Source organism: Danio rerio, chromosome 21, assembly GCF_052040795.2.
Source record: "Danio rerio strain M-AB ecotype USA chromosome 21, GRCz13ab, whole genome shotgun sequence".
Taxonomy (NCBI): Eukaryota; Metazoa; Chordata; class Actinopteri; order Cypriniformes; family Danionidae; genus Danio; species Danio rerio.
Window position 1 is genome coordinate 21,198,135 of NC_141041.1, and position 24,381 is coordinate 21,222,515.

General features: G+C 36.0%; 1 protein-coding gene and 2 long non-coding RNA genes across 8 annotated transcripts in view; 2 read left to right on the top strand and 1 right to left on the bottom strand.

Moving 5' to 3' along the window:
* tnksa (tankyrase, TRF1-interacting ankyrin-related ADP-ribose polymerase a) overlaps positions 1 to 24,381 on the top strand; it is a 174,393-nt gene that overhangs the window by 35,073 nt on the left and 114,939 nt on the right. The gene's annotated exons all lie outside the window — the stretch shown is intronic.
* LOC147831894 (uncharacterized) lies at positions 56 to 21,907 on the bottom strand. The gene is made up of 2 exons (XR_015520259.1): positions 21,822 to 21,907; positions 56 to 731 (listed from the first exon to the last, which is right to left on the bottom strand). It is a non-coding gene; the product is annotated as an uncharacterized LOC147831894 (long non-coding RNA).
* Positions 4,409 to 13,583, top strand: LOC147831895 (uncharacterized). Its single transcript, XR_015520258.1, has 2 exons — positions 4,409 to 9,377; positions 10,417 to 13,583. It is a non-coding gene; the product is annotated as an uncharacterized LOC147831895 (long non-coding RNA).

Consider the following 24,381-nt stretch of genomic DNA (forward strand, 5'->3'; position numbering starts at 1 on the left):
CAAATGTAAAACAAATAAATGTGATTTTGCAACATTTCTATGCGGAGAAAGCATGTTTAGTGGGTTTCATTTGCGATTTTAATAAGGTTATGACAAAAAATGTAGCGGTAGAGGTCTACTTTTCTGAGTAATTTAAAAATCTATAAAAAAGATGGTGTTGTCATTTTTTATCTTAATTATAATCCCTTTTCCTTCATGAGTTAGTTCTAAAAGGTCCTGAAGTTTGACAAATTAATTTTTTAAAGTGACACGTAGCTTTCAAATCACACGAGGTCATAAAGCCTTCAAGATATAATTACAAAATCTTGTTTAAAAAGATGTTGTTTATCATGTCACACTTCCCAGATGTATTTCAAGTCAATTCCTCTCTGTACAACAGAGGGATAGATGCACTGTCACATAATTATCCGTCCACCAATCTCACAGCGGACAGCTTGACTGCTCATTACTCAGGATTCAGTGTACGAATGCAGAACACAATAACGCAGAAATAGTCCTGGTTCTGCACCGCTGCTTTATTTTGTCTTTGAGAAGCTTCTGGCTCTTTGCATGATGTTTTGACGTCCAGTCTGGTCTTCACTTGGAGAGGACAGATGGCTGGACCTGATGGCTGATTTGAACCTCTGCTTGGCATCACGTAAACAGCCTGAGACATTTTTACAGCTTGTCAGGACTTCATCTTTGGTCCACTGCTCTCAGGTGATGATCAGCAGGTAGGGATAGATGGTATACTGCAATCATAGAAAACTCTAAGCCAGTATTTTTTTTCATGGATTATTTTAAGTTTTTCATATATATATGAAATAGTTTTTTAACTTAAGTGTTACATAATAAGAACTATGTTTTTGTACTTATGCCATTTACTTGGTTTGAATAATTATACCTTTTGGTTTGCCTCCAAGCTCCAAAATATTTAAATTGAGAGAGAGAGTACCAAAAATAGAAATGCTCCTTAATTATGTAATGGTACATTTTTTAAATGAATAGTTTTCAGACAACAATCAGACAACATTGTCAAGAGGTTTAATTAAAAATTGGGACATGTTCAGAGCCCTCCCCTAAAGATTTTCTTAGGCCATGTCCACATGTACTTGGATATTTTTATAAACCCAATAAAAAGAAATTAATTTACATTTAGTCATTTAATCATTTTGCAGACGCTTTTATCCAAAGCGACTTACAAATGAGGACAAGGAAGCAATTTACACAACTATAAGAGCAACAATGAATAAGTGCTTTAGGCAAGTTTCAGGTATGTAAAGTGTAAGAAGCAAAACATGAGTAATTTTTTTTTTATATTGAGAGATTTATATAAAAAGAGTTTTCCCTGCTTTTGATTAAAAAAAAAAAAATCACCGCCCACATGAAAACGCAAAAATGCACTATGATCTGTGATGCATGTTAAGGGCACGCGAAACAACAGGATGAGATAATGATGCTTTTATTCTGGATTCACACCAAATGGGCTATTAAGTATTTTTGTGAGTAAATTGCATATAAGTCAATGCAAACGTGAAAACAGATTACTGTCCCGCAGTGCAAACAACACAAAATACACAGTGAATATAGGCAATGTATCTTGGTGCTTTTAAACAAAACAGAATTATTAAACAGATATATTTGTTAAAATAATATTTTAGTCACAAAACATATTTAAAAATTGAAAGAGAATACAATGAATTCAAGCTAAATATTGCCAAAAAAATACAACCTATAAAATTTCAACTAAACATTTTTTTTGCTTCTTGATCTTCTTCTCTTTTTTAAAAAAATTGTATTTAATTGCATATAAATGCGTGTGTACTAGTTTTTGGACCGCTATCATAAGTTATTTTGTAAGACAAGCTCCAGATTTGGTTTCAGTACATACTGATCTGTTGTTTAAGCTCAAATATAATATTGTATAGCTTAACAGAGAACAGAATACTGTCCCGCAGTGCAAACAACACAAAAAACACAATGCAGTTGCTGTGAATGTGGAATTTTGCCTCATTTGCATCTTCTGCGTTTTATTTGAACTCAGATGTGTTGACCAAGAGGAAAGGAGTAAACAGTATTTAAGCTGATGTCATGAGGCAACAGCTAAGGCTGTTTCTCAATATGCATTTTTTAGTGATCTTGCGTCCTTGTGTTATCGTGTAACGTCTTCATCAATCGCCAAGTTCAGTTCCAACACTGAAGATTGCAAGAACAGAGGGCCAAACTCTCTTTAGAAGTCATTGGGACTGAATACAGGAGGTGGGAAACACAGCATTTATTATGTATCTATTATTAAAGTTCAGAGATATAACTTATTTGTCTTTGGAGTTTCCCGAAGTGAGACGGTTAAATTAAATATTAACATGAGAATCTTAATAAAGGCATAAACTTCGTATTAAAATCTGTTTCATTTGTGTTGTGCAAAGTATATTTTTAAGGCTTTTGTGCATGTTTTACATATATTGAAAAGGGAAAAAACAATCAATCGTTGTTTGAATGCTGTAATGTTTAAAGAATTTTCCATTAAAAATGCGTGGTTCACATGTCCATCAGGAAGAACGCAGCATTTCATATCTCACAGGCCATGTTCTGTGTTTTCGTGCTTTCCCTAGTTTGTTCTTCCGTGATAACCTGGCAAGACTGGCCTTCACAAGAACGCAAGTCTGTTTTCTGCTATCTTGGAATTGAGAAACATCTTAAGATTCTAGTGTCCACACAACCACACAGTACCTGGAGTTTTCGAAAATCTTTACCCTGGCTGTAGTTTTTAGAATTTTTTGGTTTCATTCACCTGATGCTCTGTTTTTGTGTGGACAAACAGTTAAAAAGTGTGGTTTTGAACCTAACAGCTTTCGTTTGGACATGACCTGTGATCAGATTACACAATATCAGCCTGATTTTCACACAGTAATAATGGGTATCATGATGCTCACATAAATTATTTCATTTCGGGTATTGTTTTAAAGTGGGTGACCACAAAGCAGCAGCTGCCTAGTATCCTCCTGTGAAGCCAATAAAGGATATGACTAAAACTGCAGTTCATAGACTGTCCACTAGAGGCGGTCTCGAAAAGGGAGTCAATCCCATAGACTTCCCATGTTGACACCACCCAACTTTTTTAGTAGGATTTAGCAAAAATTACTAAAGAAAAATAATTAATTGTTAAATAGTTTTTAGTGCACATAGCTGATTTTACTAAATGATCTTACTTATCTTACATTTTCTATTTCCTTTCCAACATAATTGTCACAAAGTCATGTTTACAATCTGTTCATCACAGACTGTGTGACTATGACACATCCTGTGAGATCCACCAACCAAATAAAATATGGTCAACCCATTCTTTTTTATACATTACTACGAAGGCACAGCAGAAGTTTCTCCCTGGCGCAGAGAGAAAATGAGGTATTTCTTTGTTTTTTAGGAGAGAGCAGAACAAATCCATGTTTATGTTTTCACCAATGCACTTTGAACTCCATCCAGCTCTCTTCAATTCCTTTTCTAAACTCCAAGATAAATCCTGTTTGATTGCTCTTCCTTTCTATTATATGTTTCTGCCCTGTTATTCCTAAACTTTGAGTGTGGGATTCTTCCTTTGCCTGGCTTCGCTGTCATGCTATAATGAACATGTTTTTCCTGAAGTGAATTGAAAATTTCTCAAGCTGTTTTTAAGAGCCCTGTGATATGTTGCAACGCACAAAATCTGTAGCGCAAACATCTTGAAAAGCTCTTAGCACCAGAGTAAAGAGGGGTTGTTTGCTTAATCTATTCAGCATAATATCCTGCCTTTCCCCCTGCAGGATTTAAGCAGGAAAATAAAACTGGCTGCAGTTTTATTTGTAAGATTTACTTTTTCGTTGCAGGCAGGCAGTCTCTTCCCAGTCAATTAGATCTAGCAATTGATCCGTAGCCTTTGCTGTGTCGGGTGGGTCCGATAATCCCTTTTATCCCCCACGTACGTCTGCTGCAAAGACCTTTCAGGTTGTGTTTGGTTACAGCATATTAAGAACTGTAAATCGAGAGCTTCTAGGTAACCTCTGACTTGTGTAGATTACAGAATCAGAAGTTCTGTTTTTGCTCATTTTCACACTATAGATTGGATTAAAACTGTTAAGATGTTGCATGTTCTTCTTGTAAACTCTCATCTCATTGATACAAGAGCAGTTGTTTATGTGGTAGGATTCATCTTCAGTCACCCATCAGAATGGAAAGACAAAAGACCAATGTGCTTATTGACTCTCATTGAAATTTTTGTTGTTGCATTGTTTTATAATTTAACAAAAAACAGGATTCAATTTATGTTATGTGATATGCGCTAATATCTGATTTTGATCAACAATATGTAAAGATTTAGTGACCGTGAGGAGCTCGATTCTTATTGGCAGTTTGCTTTTTTCATTAATGTGGTACAACAAAAATTTTAACTTTTGGTTGAAGCTTATTTTCTCAGGTTTTTGATGCACTCTGTCTTTTTTCCTAATTTAAGGACATTATTTTTTATTTAAGAACTTTTGTTAAGGTTATGAACTTAGAGTGATTGTCATTTCATTTCAGCAAAAGATCCAGTTCTTGTTTTTTATTGCTTATAGTGCTCGAATGCACCCACTTTTGGGCATAACAGACCATTTTCCCTTTAATATTAAAGGGGTAGTTCACCTTACATCAAATTACTTCATCATTTACTCTCCCTCATGTGGGTGTAAACTATTAAGTTTTTTTTTCTTCTGTTGAACACAAAAGTAGATATTTTGAAGAATTGATGGGTTCCTGTGACCCATCAACTTAGGAGAAATAAAAAAATACTATGGAAGTCGGTATGTCCCAGTAACCAGTATTTTTTGTATTTTCAACAGTGGAAAGAAACAAAAGTGAAAGGTGAGTAAATGGTGACATTTAATTTTGGGTAAACTATTAATTAAAGTATTGCAGTGGCACCCAACCTTTTTATCACCACAGAACGGTAAACGCTTGACAATTTTACAATGGTGTCGTGTATGCAGATTGCTAGCATACATGCCAACACTCCTGTTTTTCCCGGGAGTTTTTCCTGATTCTATTTCAGACCCATCTTCCATTTTGGTCTGTCTACCTGAACACCCCCTATCCCCCTTCGGTCTCCCAGATTTTCATATACAAATGTTGGCAGGTATGATTGCTAGCCAACCATCAACTGATCAACCGTTTTTTCAGAGAATAACAAGCTAACAAAACATTGCTGCAGCTCTGATACAATTTTTATCCATGGAGAAAATTACAGTGTAGTGTTTGTCAAAGATAGTTTGTCTACCGAAATGTGTATATTCCATGCAAATTATGAAGCAGATTATTCAGTTCTTGTCACGTGACTTGCCGCTTGCACCCATTGCTCCCAATATCCATGCACAAGCCGTGAAAAGACGCGATATGTAAAAGGCAGCCGTAATTTGCAATCTCCATCAGTTAATCATCTTCTTGCACAGACATGCTGGATTCACCTGATTTGTTGACAATTGAGTGGGGGATCCATACCTTGGCAGTTTGTTTGTCCTTCTCTGGGCCTTTTCCCCATCGCATAGAAACATTTAAAGATCTGTTTCTTACTCATTTCCCCAGCTTGTGGGATAAATTTAGGTGCTCAAGTCACCCAATAGATTTTTCAAAAATAGTAAATAAGATGGAAATAATTAATGATTTCTTCTGCGGCACGTTACCAATTGATCTATGGACTGGTACCGGCCAGGGGGTTGGGGATCACTGCTTTAGAATTCAAATATAATTAAACTTTAGCTTATTTAAGAAAGAAATTTAAATTTTGTTGCTTAATGTCAACAGACCTAATATGAACTCCAAAATCGCCTCTTTTAAACTGACTCTGGTATGATTTATGCAAACTCTAGAACTGAATCATATGTATGAACCTTTATTTATATAAATAGTGAAACTGTTTAAGCATATTTATTCACTCTTTTTTCCACATGAATATGACTTTATGCAAACAGGTAGAATGGATGTAATTTTCTCTCACTTTCAGCAGAAATTGACTTCCCTCACATTGCAAATAGATATTCGACTTGTGCTTGCTTTAATAGATTTGTTCTTGAAAATGAAGCAAAATCCAAAGTGTAGAAGTTTTGTAAACCTTTTTTTTTTTTTTTCCAGTCATTTTACCGCCGTCTCCTCCAATGTCATTTCCTAGCAACAGAGGCTTTCCTAGCCTTTTGGTAAAGTGCAATCAAATGAGAGGTTTGCGTTTAATTTGATGTGTTAGAGTTTGGTCAGGTTTATACCGCAGCTCTGACTCTATTAACAATTTCTAATGCCGGATTATTGTCAAAAGTATCAAGTTTGATACCAATAGATAATGGAATTTTTAAATGTCTATTTAATTTTTCTGCGCTGTTAAGCACATTCTTAAACACCGCTGATTGGCCATTGTGTTCATGTGCTCAACAGAAACTGTTGGGATTGGCCATGAAGGTCATCAGTTTACCGTACTTCACCGCTGTTCAGTGAGTGCAAACACATAAACAGACACTGGAGCTATTCAAAGCCGCATCGATCAGCTGGTCTGTCTGTAAGCTGACATACGAGCGATCCGCTGATTGATCAACTGATCTATGTGACTTAAAAATGATCTATTGTCTTTCTGTGTTTACACTCAGTGAAGAGTGTTGAACTGACAACCCTCGCAGCCAATCACAGTAATTTCTGTTGAGCATGTGAACACAAAGACCAATCAGCGGTGTTTAAGAAACTGCTCAACGGCGCTCAAATGTTAGCTGGATATCAATGTTTTTAAAATGTATGTATCGTTTGGTACATCTCAATACTTTTGACAACACTATTATGCCGCGAGTTCTTTGCATCTGCACATACCTGGCCTTCTTTTATGACACGTCTGCATCTGTTATCAGATGTTTTACGTTCATCTTTTCATGCACTCTTCGTCATACGGTTTGAAAGCATTCACTGTCATTTACATTTACTTTTTTTATTCTGTGATCAAGCTTGAATGGTTTTCAGCTAATGTGGAGTCCTAGGCCCTTGTTACTAGACCCATATTTGAGGGACATCCTTTACCTGAGATGTCTAAAATCTGTGAATACGGTGTGACTCAGACTTAGACACATTCATTGAGGCCATTTTTACCCAAGAGCTCAAGGACCAGTGTGAGATCTTTTTCAGCCCACCTGTAGCGCTTCAGATCAAGGGAGTCTCTGTTTATCTCTGAATAATTAATGCTCTCCTGAATTATCCACTGCTGTCTGCAGTATACTGAGCACCCAGAAGCCCAGGCACAAAGCTCCACACATGGGCTGAAATCCAAATGTAATTCATTATTTTTCTTGCACACCTTTTTGTATTTTGCCTCTTTGGAGCTTTTAACACAATGCAAAGGCCTTGTTTTGTATGCAGCTCAACCAGCATGCTGTTTACAGCCGCCTCGCTTTTATTATGCTTAGATGGTTTGTGCAAAGACCTGAACATTTAAACTATCATTGATCTGATTTTTTTATTTAACCTCTAGTGACTATCTTAGCTAAAAGCAAAATAGCTCAACTTGACATGGCACAGGCAACACTAAAATTTCCACTGAGGATTGTTTGAATATGTATTTAATAAAAGTGTCTGACAAATGCAACATGAAAATGCATGTCAGTGGTATTTAGCATGACATTCCAGCTGCTCTATCCCATTTCTCACCCATTCTGATCATGTCTGAATAGTCTCCCAGCTTACATTTACACAATTTGTGTTTTTTCCCTCTAGTGTTTTACAGCTGTTAGATTTTCTTTGATAAAAAACACATTTCCTGGGGTTCTCTTTGGGGAAAAAAACTCATTAATTTTTGCTGATAAAGCACCCAGAGGAGCTTCGATAATAGGAGTTCACAGAGCCATTTTACAAAGAGGGATATCTGAGGCAACATTAACTTCAATTAATTACTTAGCTTAATGGTCAGAGCTTGCTTGTGGGCGTATAAAGCTGATCAATCCTCTGCACTGGACACTGGGTGGTTAAATTTGTGTAATCGGCCCCTCTGTCTGTCTTACTGGGCTGAACTGGTGTGCAATAAGTCTCAGAGTTGCCATTTTTCTATTCCTATTAAGATTATAATCGTCAAGCAGCCAAAGATTTGTTCATTGTACCCTTTTTTATTCTGGCAGAGTTCTGAAAGAGCGCAGCAAAACTGATGCACCGCTCTGATAAATCAGGCAATGAGACTTTCAAATCTACATTCCCAACAAGAGTTATTAATAATTTATGTAGCCACCTCTGATACTAGGTTATTATACTTGCTAATTTTATTTCTGGGCGTTATCTCTTAACTTAAACAGAGTGTCTGCAAGGTCTAAAAAAAGTCTTAAAATGTCTTTAAATTTAAAAACTAAATTTTAGGGTTTAAAAAGTCTTAAATATACTGAAATATTTTTTTGTAGGTCTTTAATTTTTTAAATGGGTCTTAATATTCCTATATCAATGTAAAGCTATCCAATTAGGCCAGTCCAATCAACAACAACCTATCTCAATAAAACTTAAAAAAAAATTCCACTTATAGCTATTTAGCAGTATGGCTAAATCGTAAATATCTTCATCACAACAACATTTCTTTAAAGGTTCTCAGTGTTTTTAGACCATGAATAGTAAGGACACTAGCCTGGACAGATGTGCATACTTTGTTTATTATAGTTTTTAAAGCTTGTCATTTTTTTGCAAATAAAAGTTATGTTGCAAAAAAACTTCATATACAACTGCTTGTTTTGATGGATTTTTGTAAATATATGACTAATAAATGACTAATTAGAATTTCTTGATAGGGCAAGTAATTAGATAAAATCCTTAGCGTTTAGGTCTGAAATTTCATTTATAGTAGTCTTAAGTCTTATGGCTTTATTCTTCAAAAACACTCACATAGAGTAATATATGCCACCTACTTGCCACAAAAATAAACAGTTACACAGTTAAACCCAAAACATTGATGTGAATAATTTATTAACACTTTAATTAAACTTAAAGCTGTCAGAAAAAAATGGCTTAATGCAGCCTACACTAACTTGCTTATTATTCAGTCACAATATGGTGCCAGACAATCAAGAATAGCAATGATGTATCATCACTAATAATCAACATTGTTTGAAGTACCTGGATGAACCTGTGTTATTAGTTTTACTGGTTGTTATCTGGGAAAAATATACCTTGCAATGTTTTGATAGATCAATCCAGTATTCCCTAAAGCTGTGTAAGACTTTTAAACAGATTTTTCATAATAAAGTTAAATTCAGTTCAATTCATTTTCATTTTTTTATCGCTTTTGTAACGTAGATTGCGTCAAAGCAGCTTAACATAGAAGATTATAGTAAATTGAATCTGTGTCAGTCCAGTTTTCGGAGTTGAAGTTCAGTTTAGTTTAGTTCAGTGTAGGGTTGTAACAATATACTGGTATGACGGTTTACCACGATTTGAACGTGCACGATTATCATACCATGAACAATTGCATATCAACGGTTTTAACCCTTAAAGATCGAGACAGCCGCCCGCGGCTAAAAATAAGTATTGCTCTTAAATGTTTAATAACTTTTGATCCGCTGATCCGATTCATACAATTCAAAGATTGGCATAAAGAAGAGAATCTCAGCTTTCCAGTGCTGTATTACATAACATTCACGGACTTTCAGAGGCTCCGGAATCAGTGCGGTTACGTCATCAACATTTGACAATGCTGATTTGACAAAGAAACGCTCGTCACTGTGTCTCCGGACAAATCAGACATGATACATTGATGCATTATCCCTCCTCCATGCCCAGATTGGTTCAAACTCGCTATATCACAACCAATAAGCATAGGTTTCGCTTTTGTTTGTGGACCAAGCTTTTTGAACAACACGGAATGAGAGATTGAGAATGAGAAAGTTTGGATGAAATAATTCTCATACTAAGTACTTTTGCATGCACAGCAGCACAGAAACATGACAAAACAGTGACACAGCAAAGACGAACTGCTGCTCTTGCTGTTTTCAAAAGACGCAAATGAAGATGCAGCTGTTTGTCTGCATTGCAGACAACCATATCCAAATCCATATCGATAGACAACCATATCCATGCTGGCACATAAAACCTAAGGATGTTCCATATTGAATCTAGTTTCGTTATGTAACTATTTATAGTATAGTAAATATTTATATCTATTTTTTACTGAGGATTTGCACCATGTTTATTTGGACTTTATTTGGACTTTGACACATTATTTATTATTTTCTTATTTTTATTTGTTCATTGTAAGTGGTGTTGTTTATAGGAACTAAAAATATATTATTTGGAAAAAGTCAAATTTGCTTCACTGTTCTATTATTTTGTAACATTTGTAACATACCGTATACCGCGAAACCGTCAAACCGTGGTATTGTTTTAGACGATTATCATACCGTGAAAATTCATACCGTTACAACCCTAGTTCAGTGGGGTTTGATTTTCACTGTTGAAAGTCCAAACATTGAAGAGCAAATTCATCGATGTGCAGCTCCACAAGTCCCGAACCATGCAAGCCAGTGCCGACAGCGACGAGGAACAAACTTCACCAATTGATGAAAGTGAAGGAAAAAAACCCTGAGAGAAACCAGGCTCAGTTGGGCACGACTATTTCTTCTCTAGCCAAACTTCTTCTGCAGAGCTGCAGTCTAGGCACTGGAGGCTGGAGTTGCGTGAGGGATAATGAGCGACACTTTTACATTACACCTTTCTCGAGGACCAGGGTGTATCTCCGGTCAACATATGGTTTAAATTACATTTTTGTTCATTTTTGTACATCACAGATTAATTTTTACATTTAAAACTAAAATAACAAATTAAAATTGAAGAAATACCAGTTTATTGGCAAAAAAGACATAATATTGTAATAGAGATTTTATGCAGAAATACTTCAGTGCTGTCAATGGAAAAAAACAAAACTGTCAAGTCTTCAGGTGCCTAATGATTTCATCTCTTATTATTTTTCCACATTTTCAGATCAGCTACTGTTTCTTGATTTCTTGCACTGCGGTCTTTCATCTTCTCGCAGATTCCTGTTAGATTAGCCCAGTTTAGGCCCATATACTTGCAAAGACTTATTGAACCCGACAGTACATGCTTGTGTAGCGTAGATCTCATTTGATGTCCAGATTAGCCAAGGTCAGTTATAGATCCACGAGGATATCAGTAACGTAAGGAGCCCTGGCTGCCAGTTCAAATTACTGTTACCTACATACTGCAGCGTTTCTTATCTTATGTAAGAAAAACAACTTCATGCCACACTCTGATGTTGCAAACAAACTTTGATTTTTATTTGAAAGCTTTTCCAAGTTCCAGCAGCACAGCAATTAATTACCCAGTGATCTGAAGGCTGGTTCTTGTGGTGTTTACAGAAGCAACCAGTGGGAATGCAGGGCTTTTCCTGCTTGTGTCTATGTAAAAATGAGGGAATTAAAGAGTGTTAGTGTGGCAGAGATGTGCGTCGTGGGATTTACACTGCCCCCCTGTGGGTAAGTCTCAGCGTGAGCTTTTGGACAAATATCAGGCTGACAAAACAAAAGCCTTCGACAGCATGCTCACAAATTGTATCCTGCTGCTTCCTGCCGTCAGACTAGGCGCACGCTACTATGTCAGTTTACTTTCATTTAATTCTTTTTCAGTGAAATCTATTAACCAAATATAATGACAACACATGTTTCCATCATGATTTGGCGCTTGCTTGTGTTTAATTCAACGGTTCGGGCCTTAAATGAGACGTCTGTAGCCCCGCATACAAATGGCATCTCTTAAGGATGTCATAGCTTGTAAGTGTTCACATTGTTATTATGATTAGCTCCCAGAGGGAGGTGCTGGTTCAGTCTCTTCAGCTCGCGCTCTCGCCTCAAGACACACACATACACAGCGAGTCTGCAGCAGTGTTTGAGGGTGCCGGACACGTATTGGCCGTTCTGGGAAAGCTGCCTGTTTCCGGGCAGGTGCTGTTGGCTTCCCTGACAGTTCTGAGGAGCAGCGAACAGATTAGCAAGCGGCGTGTTGCATATAACCGAGCCGGGTTTCTGCAGGGGAGGCTCCTTAAAGCCAGAAGCATTAAATGGGCCCTCTGTGCTATGGCTCAGGGTGCCTGCAGTGTCAGGGCCAGATCGCCTTCGTACACTGGCACACAAAGCTGTCAGCAGTAAACAAGCTAAAACCCGTCAGTAGAAGCGGGGGCCGTGTGAACAAGAGAAAAAAAGTCAGAGAGTCGGATCTGAATGGAATTGGCGGCGGAGGGGTTTAAGCCGAAAAGGTCATCACAGCTCACTTTTGCCTTTCCGAATGTCTCTGACAAATGATCTTTGAAGTATCGTTGGCGCATTTGTTCTAGGAGATCAGTTGAAATGCATTGACGACGTCAGAGTGTCGGGGTGTGTGTTTTTTCTTCTTTCTTTCTTTTTTTAATGACCCATTTTATTAAGGAAGATTTTCTGCACCTTCCTTCCACTCTCTCCTATTGCTTTATTCCTCATTTGGTGGGTTTTTCACTAAGTCCTTTCTTATACGCAGTGTGAGGAGGATAAACCTCTTATTGCAGCAGGAGCATAATCCCTTTTGCATGCCCACAGTGAAAGTATATTACACACCAGAAGTGGAGCAGATACATCTGTGAATGTGTAGGGCACCAGGAAACTCCCACATCCCATGATCATATTTAAAAAAAAAAAAAGATGGAAATGTTTTATTTGATATTTTCAATTTATTGTCGTACAATTTAACTGGGTTTCAGAACCAGGAATGCATAAAATCTAATATTCAAGATGATTCAGGATCTAATTCAGGGTCTTGGATGCTCAAAAAGCAATCTTTTTTTTTTTTTGTAATTTCTGAGAAAATAAATTGAGTTCGAAGTAGTTTCGTGGTGGTTATTGTGTTTATATTGATGACACAAGTTCATTTCTGCTTTGGTTTTTCCTGTTTCTGTCTAATATTTCCTTGTCAGTTTTGACCTTATCTGTCGAATAAAAGGCTTCATAATTCAATTCTCTCACTATTTATTCACCCTCCCAAATCCATAATCCCCAGGATTTTTATTCCAAGTGCCTACTAACTTTAAGTAACTTCGCTACCATGTCATCAAGCAGTCATTAGAGTATTAGAAAATTGTCTGCTTCATTTTTGCAGACACTTTTGATGGGTCCCAACATATTTCGTGACTAGATATAACTTTGCAATTAGATTCTGCTAACCCTAACCAAATATTCTGCTAATAATCTGCTAATACTCTAACAAGAGTTAGTTCACACCTAGTTGCTAAGTTACTTAAAGATCTATAGTGAACTATAGCTGTGTCCTAAATGGCTCACTATGCACTTTTGCACTATTTACTTATTCACTTACACACTCAACAGCATAGTATATACATGTTTGTAGTGTCGTCCCAAATAGATCACTAATGTGTTTTTTTTGTTAAGCAGAAATTCAAACCATTTTCCTGATGATGTTTTACATTTGCTAAATTAGCAAAATAAATGACCAAAGTGCTAAATAATACCAGCCCCGAGGATAACTGCATTCACCATCGGGAGGTGCTTTAATCACTCTCGCAGTTCTCGGAGTATTTAGCTTAGACAATAAAAAATAAATAACATAATCCAACAAAGCTCCGCCCCTTCCGCTACATGAGCAAAGCTACAATTACTATTACAATTACTACAATTACAATTACTATTAAGTGCGCGAAGTGTCCATCATTCCACACATTTTACCGGCTGAATGAGTGCATCATCCAGGTAACTGAAGTGCACTTGAGTTTTCTCTGTGAACGAATTACTTGCACTATTTATACTACAAAATGACATTAGAATAGTGCACAAGTATGCGATTTGGAACGCACCTTATGATTATTTTTAGTAGTTTAACACAGGCTTTTATAGTGTATTCTTTTTAATGGAATATGCAAACAGTCTACACAATTTTGTTTGACTGTGTGGACGCTTGTTTGACTGTGTGGAGTGCAAAAATAAAAAACAACATTTGTGATATATAACTTTATTACAAATATACATGTATATTATATGTCTACAGCTAACTGCCCATATGACTAATTAGGGCTGGACAATTATCAAATGCAATTATTATACCATTTTATCAGTGATGCCGCTTCTGTAATCAGTAGTAAATATCTTGCATTTGGCTTCAGATTGATCAGCATTTGCTTTATAGTAGTTATAGTTCTTCTTCCAGTGTATTTTCCTTCTTTTAAGGATTCCAGAAGACTTTTTTTATGAAATGAACTCTTTTGAGGACATTTTTAACAAAGTGACACCAGGATTTTTTTTTTTTTTAACTTTATCATGTATTAGCGCTAAAAATCTAAATAAACCACTTGGCTATTGGCGCCGACAAAACTTTTAAACTTTTTAAATGTCTTTTTCGTTTTCCTAAATTAAGTCTGTTAATAATGTTTATCTCAAGAACACTTGAATTTAAAGTAAATAGATTACACTTTTTGACAGTTTTGTACTTTCTGACCCAGGAACTCTAATGTGAGCTTTCGTTAGAGGAAAAAAAAAATTGGTAATGGACGTAATATTTTGGCTATACTATTTGGTAGTTTTTTCCTTAATATGGCTGTGTTATTTGAAGGGGCCTGTAAATAAACCAACTAATGGTCTTTCCAATTGGTTATATATTTAAGGGCCACCCATTTTCGCTTACTGTTAGATGCCCATGGCCCAGCAAGAGCTCCATCACTTTGTTCTCCTCTGTGACAAGTCTGCCCTCCATCCCTGACAGCTCATTGATTACCATGGTGTGCTGCCTTTCGATCGGCTCCCTGATGAATTCTCGCAGCCCTGAGATCCTCCCTCCCGAGTTTTCATTTGTCTTTATCCACCAGGACATTACTCAGAAGGGTTACCATGAGAACATGCAAATTCCTCTGCGCACCACCTATCGGTTTTCTCTCTTTGTGGTGTAAACACAACCTATTTTGAAGCATCTTTCCTGAAATGACAAATCGGCCCACACTGATAATAGCTCACTCAGAAAGCCCGACAATGGAAATCGCTGGGATATCAGACATCTTGGCAATCGCTCTAGCTGATGTTTTCCTCTTCCATGATGGAGAAGAAAACGATTCATCTTCTCAGGCTATGTTGCCCTCAGTCGCTATTATCACTGAGCCGTAATTGCCTGCTTTTACACATGGCTGAGCGACTGCCTGGCTCGCCTGTAATAAGACAGTAGGCTGAAAATATAGAAGACATGGGGAGAAGAGAAACCGAAATAATGAGCTTAGTTATCAAACTCTCCAGATGCAGGATAAAACAACTGAAGAAGAGTGGGGGCCGCAGCACGTCCTGATTTACGCCGTCTTTTGAGCTCTCTTGAGGGGTTTAGATTTTTATGATTGGCCCGGTTGAGTCTTTGACAGTGATGCAATGGCATAGTCATAAAGTTGGATTTGGAGTTTTTCGCCAGCCATCTCTAATTGTTGACTTGCTGTGAAATGGCAGGTCCTGCGGTGGGTAGCCTGCAGTGATAGAGCAATATTTTCTAATTAACAGCCGTGTTAGCTCTCCCCTGTGACCGTTCTAAAATCCACCCATCAGATCTGTCGATGAATAATGCATAGGGCAGATATTATAGTGTTTTGTAAAAATCGTGTCCTAAAATTAAGTGCTTTTGATAGAAGTCTCTAATTGCCAGCTTTGTATTTATTTGGTCAAAGATACAGTACAAACAGTAAAACTCTGAAATATTATCGTGTTATTGTTTGAAAACCATAACTTTGATCATCGAATGTTCTAAAGAACCATTTCTTTGAGGGTCCATTAAATGGCATAACATATTTTCGGGTAATAAATATATATATATATATATATATGTGTGTGTGTGTGTGTGTGTGTGTGTGTGTGTGTGTGTGTGTAAAACAATTGATGTCAATTGAAATCATAAAAATAAAGCTTCTTTATTTTGGTCTCTTGTTTACTTTCTCTTTGATTTGACATCTGACATCATGTCACACATAGGACTTGTGTTACGCCCCATTCACACGGGGCGTCAGCTTCAACGCTTTCCATTCGCTTTGAATGGGTGATGTCACGGATTGTTGAACTGCATTGTGGGTTCGTCTGAAGTGTCAGCCAATCAGATTGCTGTATACAAATACACCAGCTCAGACAGTGGCCTATTGCTGACTAAATTCATTGGCTGACGCTGCTATGACGATCACGTTAACCACAACTTCAACACTGTCAAGCGTTGAAGTTGACAGATTGTTGCACATTTCTGCTGTTTGATCAATAGAGTAGAAAAGTTCAGAGCTTATCATTGTTATTGACATAAATTTTATTGTAATTCAGTATAATATAATTTATTGGCCCAATCCTAGAATTTTACAACTAGTATTTGAATGATTCTCTAGTGTAATGTCTAAAATGATGACAGGTGATTTTGCTCACATTTTAAGATTATAAAGCTGAACAGCATGAAATGCCACCAGTCTAGAGACATTTCCCAGTATTTCTATGTTGCAGGCGGTATATTACAATAATTAAACTCGAAAAACCAAAGCAACGCAAACAATACCAGATTACTGTCGTAATTATAGTCTCTCCAAAATTATACATATTTAAAATAGGCACTATTCTTATAAATAAACTGCAGAGTTGCAATCTAAACAACCACATTCTCGCCTTAAAATACCCCGCAAAAGTCCAACAGCGTATTGATCACATCTCTTTGTTAATTTGAAACTAGATCTAAATTTTTATTCTCTCATCATGATTGTTCAATTTAGTTTTATTTAGATTGTCGCTGCAGTGTTAAAATAACGCTCACGTCCTTGTTCGTATTTACAATTTTCTTACTCATGTAGCACAATAGTCCTGCAAAACGCAACATTTCTTTTGATTTTATGTCCACACATGTAGTGAAATCACAATAAAGCTCTACTAGACTTGAATTAAATACATCCTTGTACAATCACAGGATTTCTTGAGTTAATAAATATATATATATATATATATATATATATATATATATATATATATATATATTTATTTTTACATTTAAATTACTTTTTAAATAAAAAAAAATGCATATTCATTCATTCAACCATTATTCATGCATTTGTTTACATTTATTTTTTACATTTATTAATTATTCATATTTATTTATTCAATTTCTCTCTTCAAAATACTGCTTGGGTAGATTTTGTTTAGTTGATACAAAGTTGACTCCAACTTTAAAGTTGCAATATTTACTGCATTTGTATCTATTGGTCTAGTCGCGATTAGCTATGCTAATTGTGGACTGGATTTCCAAATAACCTTTAAACCTTTAAATATTTGTACAGACTTGACTACTTCATATCTTATAAATATTTTTCCCTTCCAACATTGTAATGATTACTATTTTTACAGTGTACTGTTTTTCTGTAGACTTCACTGCTGAATTTATTGAAACCATGACCTTTCTCATTCAAGTGGGGAGCTGTATAAGCATGCTTAAGTAGAAAGTAGCAGCTTGAGGGTGTTTTTCGAGATTGGCGCCTAGTGAACTCACTAGCCCTTAATGGTCCATCATTGACATCTATTTCTTTGCAAACCACACAGGTACCCAAAGATGTAACAATATGGAGAAAAACATATTTAGGATTTCCTTCTTTACCCAGTAGCATGCTGCTTATTTACTTCAGAAAGCCACAGGCTACCGTCGAAGCAATTTTTCAAATTATTATAATATTCGATTAGGTTTTCCTGGTATTGAGGACATTAAAATTGATGTCCCAGCTAAATGGAAGAGATACCTCATGGCTCAAACCCTAAAACATTTCTCTCTTTAATGGCTCATTTAGGGTATGCCAAGGTTTTGATTGACAGCTAAATTCTCCGGTGTAGCCAGAGGAGAGGCAAGGGCTCAGCTGGATTGTTTTCCGAGGCTTAGGTTCCAATTCCCAGCTCTCCGTTTGGCAGAAGGGATCCACTTCGCCATCAGTAAACTGTGACCATGTCTCAGAGCTCTGATCTTTTAATGCCTTGTCCCAAGAACTTTCCATTTGGAGTCACTGATCCAAAACCGAAGGGTTTTTTCCTCACCGTGTTTATATAAATTGCAGGCCACAAAGCAATCATTTGAGTTGCAGGTCTTGTCAGAGGCATCATCAGTCTTGTGGAAGTGCACTTGGGTCTCTCACGCCTGGAGTTGTGACTCATGAGTTATATTAACAGAAGGTGAACATTGCAGGTCCACAATGTGGTTTATTTCCTCAATCAGCTTTGGGACTGAGCTGCGCATTTACCATTTAATGGGATGAATGAAGGAGTTTTCTGGTTATCACGGCGCATATTTGTCGTAAATAAGATTTATTTAGTTAATTGTGCAGCCTGAGATATCTTTTTAGAGTCTCCCACTTTCCCTCAGTTGAAATGAAGCGTTAAGCCTTTTAATGGGTTGCAGAGTGCCACAAACGTTACCCACAAGGCCATTCCCGCTGTATGTAAGTGACTCTGTGAAAATATGTAAATCTCACCACATTTTTTAAGGCTTGAAAGCTTAGAGTAAGATAAAAAATCAGTGCAATGCAAATGTTGGGTAAAAAAAGTGTTGGAAAGGTGCATTATTTTATATCACAGACCCATCTTTGTCTGACAATATGTTTATGCTAATGTGGTAGATAGTTCAGTGGCTTGTTCAGTGTCGCCTTTGAATAATTAAGTGGGTGGAATTAATTTCACGGATTAATACAGCAGAAGTGAATATAGCTTGCGTTTACCATCGCACATTTCTCAAGAATGTTGCGTTTTACCATTACTGAATCTTGCAATCAAATTTCATGAAGCAGATAGTTTTACCCTAAATTGAACAATTATCTGCAATCCTATTATCTGTAATAATCTTTTTTAAAAAGTGTATGCGCATCTTGACCTTTATGTTATGCAATAACCTAAAATATATAGATGGAAATGGAGCTGGTGTTTGCTGATCAGTGTTTATGCGTGAATAAGAGCCTAAATTAAAAATCTTCGTCTTGTTTCTTTAGTAGACTTGGATTAAACTAGGGCTGCACAATATATCGTTTAAGCATCGATATCACAATGTGATCATCCACAGTAGTCACATCGTATGATTTGCCATGTTGAGTCTGTATTATTATTTATTATTTGCATGTGTTTTTGAGGCCTGTGATTGTATGCATTTTGGGCTAAGACATTGTAACTTCAATAACGATTCATTTTATTGTATTATTTCTATTTAACATATTTAATTACTGTACCTGAATACTGTTAGACTTGAAAAATGATAAAATGCTGTTTATTTCAGTTATAACTTTTCTTTATTGTATTTTGTTTATAATATTTTATGCTTTTTTCACTCGCCTACAGAATTATATTATTCAATCTAAAATGATAAATTATCATCTAACAAGTCACCTTGTAAAATTGTATTGATATCGCAATATCCCAGAATAACAAGATGTTGCAATATTAGATTTTTTAATATGGTGCAGCCTTAGATTAAATGCTCAGTTTGTATTAATTATAAAAAAAAAAAATTTGTTTAAGATCATTTTAAAACCATCCCAATTCGCATACTACGCCATAAAAGCATGTATTTTTTTGTGGAGGAAAAGTATACTTTTTAGGGTTTAATAAGAGTATGCAAGCTTTGGGACACACTACTTCCTCGTTAACAGATAGTTGTGTTGCTTAGTTATGAGCCCTGCCAGTCATTTACACATCATCCACATTTCTGTCATATTTAATTTCCTACCTTATTGGAGAAGCAGCAGCAGGATAATCTGCCATTCACGAGTCTTTCATGCTGAGAAATCTCCCCAGGTATTAGGATAATTTTGCATTCCGAAGGTAATGTCCAAACACGTCTTTATATAAGTTCACATTGTTGTTGCAGATGAAGAATATTACAGAAAATGCAGTTTAAATATTTTCCAGTGGGGTAGATATAAATTAACAGTCATACAAGGATCTTTACCGAAGCCTCTCTATTTGATGGTTGGTCTCGCACATCCACCATGTTTGTAGTTTATTTACACTTTTCACCTGTGTTTGTAGTTGTAATCAAATTCACTTCCAACGTGCATTGTTTTGTGAGCAATAACAGCAGTTAGAGTATGGATGGTTCTGCACTTCAAACTTTTACTGGAAATAGTAAACCATCCGGGAACCTTTGGCATACCCTTTTCAACAAATTTGGGACACGCTACTTCTATTTTTCAATACTATTTAGGACAGATACTATGTGAACTGGGAGGCAGCAAGAGTTTTAGATGAATAGGCTTTTAGTGGAGGAATAAAAATGTTAATTAGATTTGATTAAAATATCTTAATTTTTTGTTTCAATTAGCAAAAATATTGATGCTTTTGAAACAAAATTGTGCGTAAATGAATGAAGACTTTAATGAGCTGGGGTTCATTTTATAAAATGAATTTATTTAGATTTATTTTTGCACAGAACTGCTAAAAGTATCAGATACATTTTCAGACAATCATTTAAAGGGGTAGTTCACCTAAAGCTTATCACCCAAACCCTTGAGTTCTTGCTTTAACTGTATGTTCTGCGGTTGGTGCTAGGAGAACACAGCATCTTTTGAAAAGGAGACGACGGAGTCTGATCCTAGGGGGAGAGATATAGAGCTTTTACAAGAATGCTTTGTTATCATTCAATAACCTGTTGTAGTGTTTTCTAGTTGTCCAAAGTTGTGAAATTTTCTTCTCTTATCTCCTTGTTGTGACTGTAACACCCATTTTTTTGCATTATGAAGCAGTAAACTGAGCTCCGTAGAAGCTTAGTGCCATTTAGCATCAAGTGATTTGTCTTCTGTTTCATGGTTTAGTTAAGGAGTATAGGGAAGTATTATTTATTTTTCTGTATTTCTTTTAAATCTATTAAGTTATCTTTGGGGTGGAGTTAGTTATTTTTTTGTTTATTATTTTGCACTTGCTCAGCCCTGAAGCTATTTTTGTTTGCACTTTTTTCTTTGTTTTCCCCTTTTCTCACAATAAAAGAACCTTAAGGTCATTAAAATCATAACCTGCTTACTGTTTATTTATTCATTTTCTTTAACTTATGTTCGACAAGAGCCCTAGACAATTGGGGTTGTAACAGTTCTGTTGAACACAAAAGAAGATATTTTGAGGAATGTTATGAATTGACTTGCAATTCTTTGTAAGTGACTACCAGTCTTCAACATGACTCATCATCTTTTGCGTTTAGCCGAAGAAAGAAACAATTGGAGGATGAATAATGTTCATTTTTGGGTGAATGATCTTGTCAACACTGATATTTTTTCTCCTCAAAAAAAGAGGAAATGAATAGTGAGGGTTTTAAGACTCCTCAGTGTTATGAAACACGTGTGCTGACAAACACGGTGTAGGAAGAGGAAATTAAGCTAATCTCCCAGTGTTTATTTTGGCTCCAGAAAGAAAATTGTGTGGCGCAGCAAACAGGATTTGTCCTTGGTTTCCCCATCATATCTAAGCAGAAGTGTGTTTGTCAAGCAGCCCTGGGCTTACTTGAAGAGAACACCTTTACCATGCAGCACCCACCTACCCATCCAGTTTTTTTTTTCATCCTTCCTCTTTGAGCGAACTAGGCAGGGGTCCAGTCTCCCTGACCACACATGCCAGTTCCCCCTAACCTTTTTCTCGCTCACATACACAACTTTTTTCACAGCAGGAGACTGAAGTGCACTCTATCAGTTTGCCAAGTGCACTTTATCAGTATGTCGGCCCGGAAATCAAAGGCAGGTCATTTGTCCTCAGGCTGCGCATGTTTACTTTGAATTGTTGCTCTCGCACCCACCCACACATACACAAAAAATATACTGAAATTCAAGCAAGAGATGTACTCACGGTTCAGTCGGAGAAGGCGATTAGGCCTTGCTTCAGTGGCAGCGTTTGAAGAGGAAGGAAGTGATCATTTGTGCACATCCTGAAGGGTAGACTTTTAGAGATGCAACAACAGATACAAAAACAACATGAGATAAATAATTCAATGAATTTTATTTGATCCTTGTGCTTTTTTTTTATTGGAATGCTTCATATTAACAATTTTAGGCTGTTTTATTGTAAAATGTAGATTTACATTTTTTTTATTAATTTGATCGCTATGAAAGAATATTAGAAATCGTATTATATTATTAATACTATTATGTTGGTATTTTATGACTTCATAACGAGAGTTGATTACAAATAATAGATTCAACTTCAGTACTGCTTAAGTTGTCTTTGTCTAAACTGAACCATCTCTTAAACAATGTTTGGGTTAGAGCTAGGCGATTTTGCCTAAAATCTAAATCTTGATTAATTAAAGATTTTAACTATTACAATTAATAAACAATTATTTTATTTATTTATATATTTCTTTGCCCTCATAGTTCAGGGATACATTTTATACAAAAAATATGCTCAGATGTGATGTACTCACAAAAGTATGCAACTGCATGAAGGCTTCTCTGGACCATGCCAGTGCTTTCAACACAAAAGTATCCTTAACAGAGCATGGTCACGTGACTCCACGCGCAGTAGGAAAAGTAATACAAAAAATTGACCTGGAAAAATTTGATGGATTATAGGTTCTGAATGTGATTTCGATTTACTTTTCGATTAATCGCTTAGCTCTAGTTTGGGTTTTGGGATTTAATTAAATATTTTGAAAGTAGGGCTTCACATTATTTCAGCATCCATATCACAATGTGCGCATCTGCAATAGTCACATCACAGGATATGCAATGTTGGATCTGAATTGTTGACCAGGAGCAACAGAACGCAGTTTAACTGTGTTTACCTTCAATAAGTGAACTTCATTAAGTGAATGTTTATAATTTGCATGCGTTTTTAAAGCCTGTGAAAGTATTTCATGAGAGTTTTGAACATCTGGGTACAAAAGGTATCATCACGGTGTTACAAAAATGTATTGTAGGGCTGTGTGATTGATCGCAATCGAATTGCTATTTGAAACGTTGCGAATAGCTAATCGCAAGAGGTTGCGATACGAGATGTGAAAGCAGTTACATCACTGGCAAATAATAATTTTGTTTATTTTTTAGGAAAAAACTCTTACTCTTTACAGTAAATTTCTTAATAAGGTGCAAAAAATATTTTTATTTGATCAAAGAAAGTTTAAATATTTTGACTAGAAATGCGACAAAATAAAAGAAGAAAAAAAAAATTGCATTGTGATTATTAAATTTTTGTACCTGAATATTGTTTGACTCCTCACACTCTCAGAAATAAAGGTACGGGAGCTGTCGCTGGGGCAGTACATTTTCAAAAAACACATATTTGTACCCAAAGAGTCCACAGTGGTACCTAAAAGGTGCATATTATTACCCAAATGTACCTAAAACGAACCTTTGAGGTACCATTATGAACCCTTCAGTTACAAATATGTACCTTTTGGAAAAACTACTGCCCTAGTGATAGCGCTTGTAACTTTATTTCTGAGAGTGCAGACAATAGAGCTATTCAACCCGTTCTGTTAAACTGTATTCATATCGCAATATTTATTGCAAAAAAAAAAAAAGGCAAAGATTGATTTTTTTTCCAATATCGTGCAGCCCTATTTGAAAGTATTCTGCTGATATTTCATCAGAAATATTCTTGTAATGACAACCAGAATTTTCAGCATGGCTATTTCAGTCTTCAGTATCACTTGACATTTCTGAAATGAATCTAGTATTCAGATTTGCTGCTCAGATTATTTGACTAAAATGTTTTTTTTTTTTTGTTGTTGCAGCAATTCAATAGTTTGTACTGCTTGTTTTTGACAAATTATTAGAATCTAGCTGGATACAAAAACAAATTTCTTGTTTTACAGTATGTAACAGTTTTATAGTTTATGTGTTAATCTCTCTAATTACTGAAAAAACCCATACATTTTTAATAAAACATAACCACAGCATTTTAATCATATTTGCTGGTTTTTGATTTGATCAGACAAACTTATTGAAGCAGTCTGGAAAATAGGAAACTACGAGTTTAATTAATAAATCATATATTGAGGTCTCTAACAATTCAATCATAAAAAATAATAAGTCATACTCAAAATGAATGTTCAAAGTGGAGGTTCCTCTGGTGTTTTGAGACTCCTGGATTATTGCTGCTGCTCACAAGTCTGCTTTTTCTCAGTAATGAAATCCCTTCTATTTGGCTTGGAATTTCTATATTCATTATGTCCAGCTCTGAATTTAACATTATGCTGGTATAATGCACTGTGGGCTTTCATTGGAAAATGCCTCGCATATCTAGGAGTCCAAATATGTTACTGATAAAGAGAGGTCATAGGATGTTTTTGTGAGAAGCAGCCTATTAACTACCTAGTTACCATTTAAGACACCTTCCTGAAATGCCAGCCCGTCTCCAATGTTGTCCTGATGAGTTTCACACTGCTCACATTTACTTCAGGTAATGT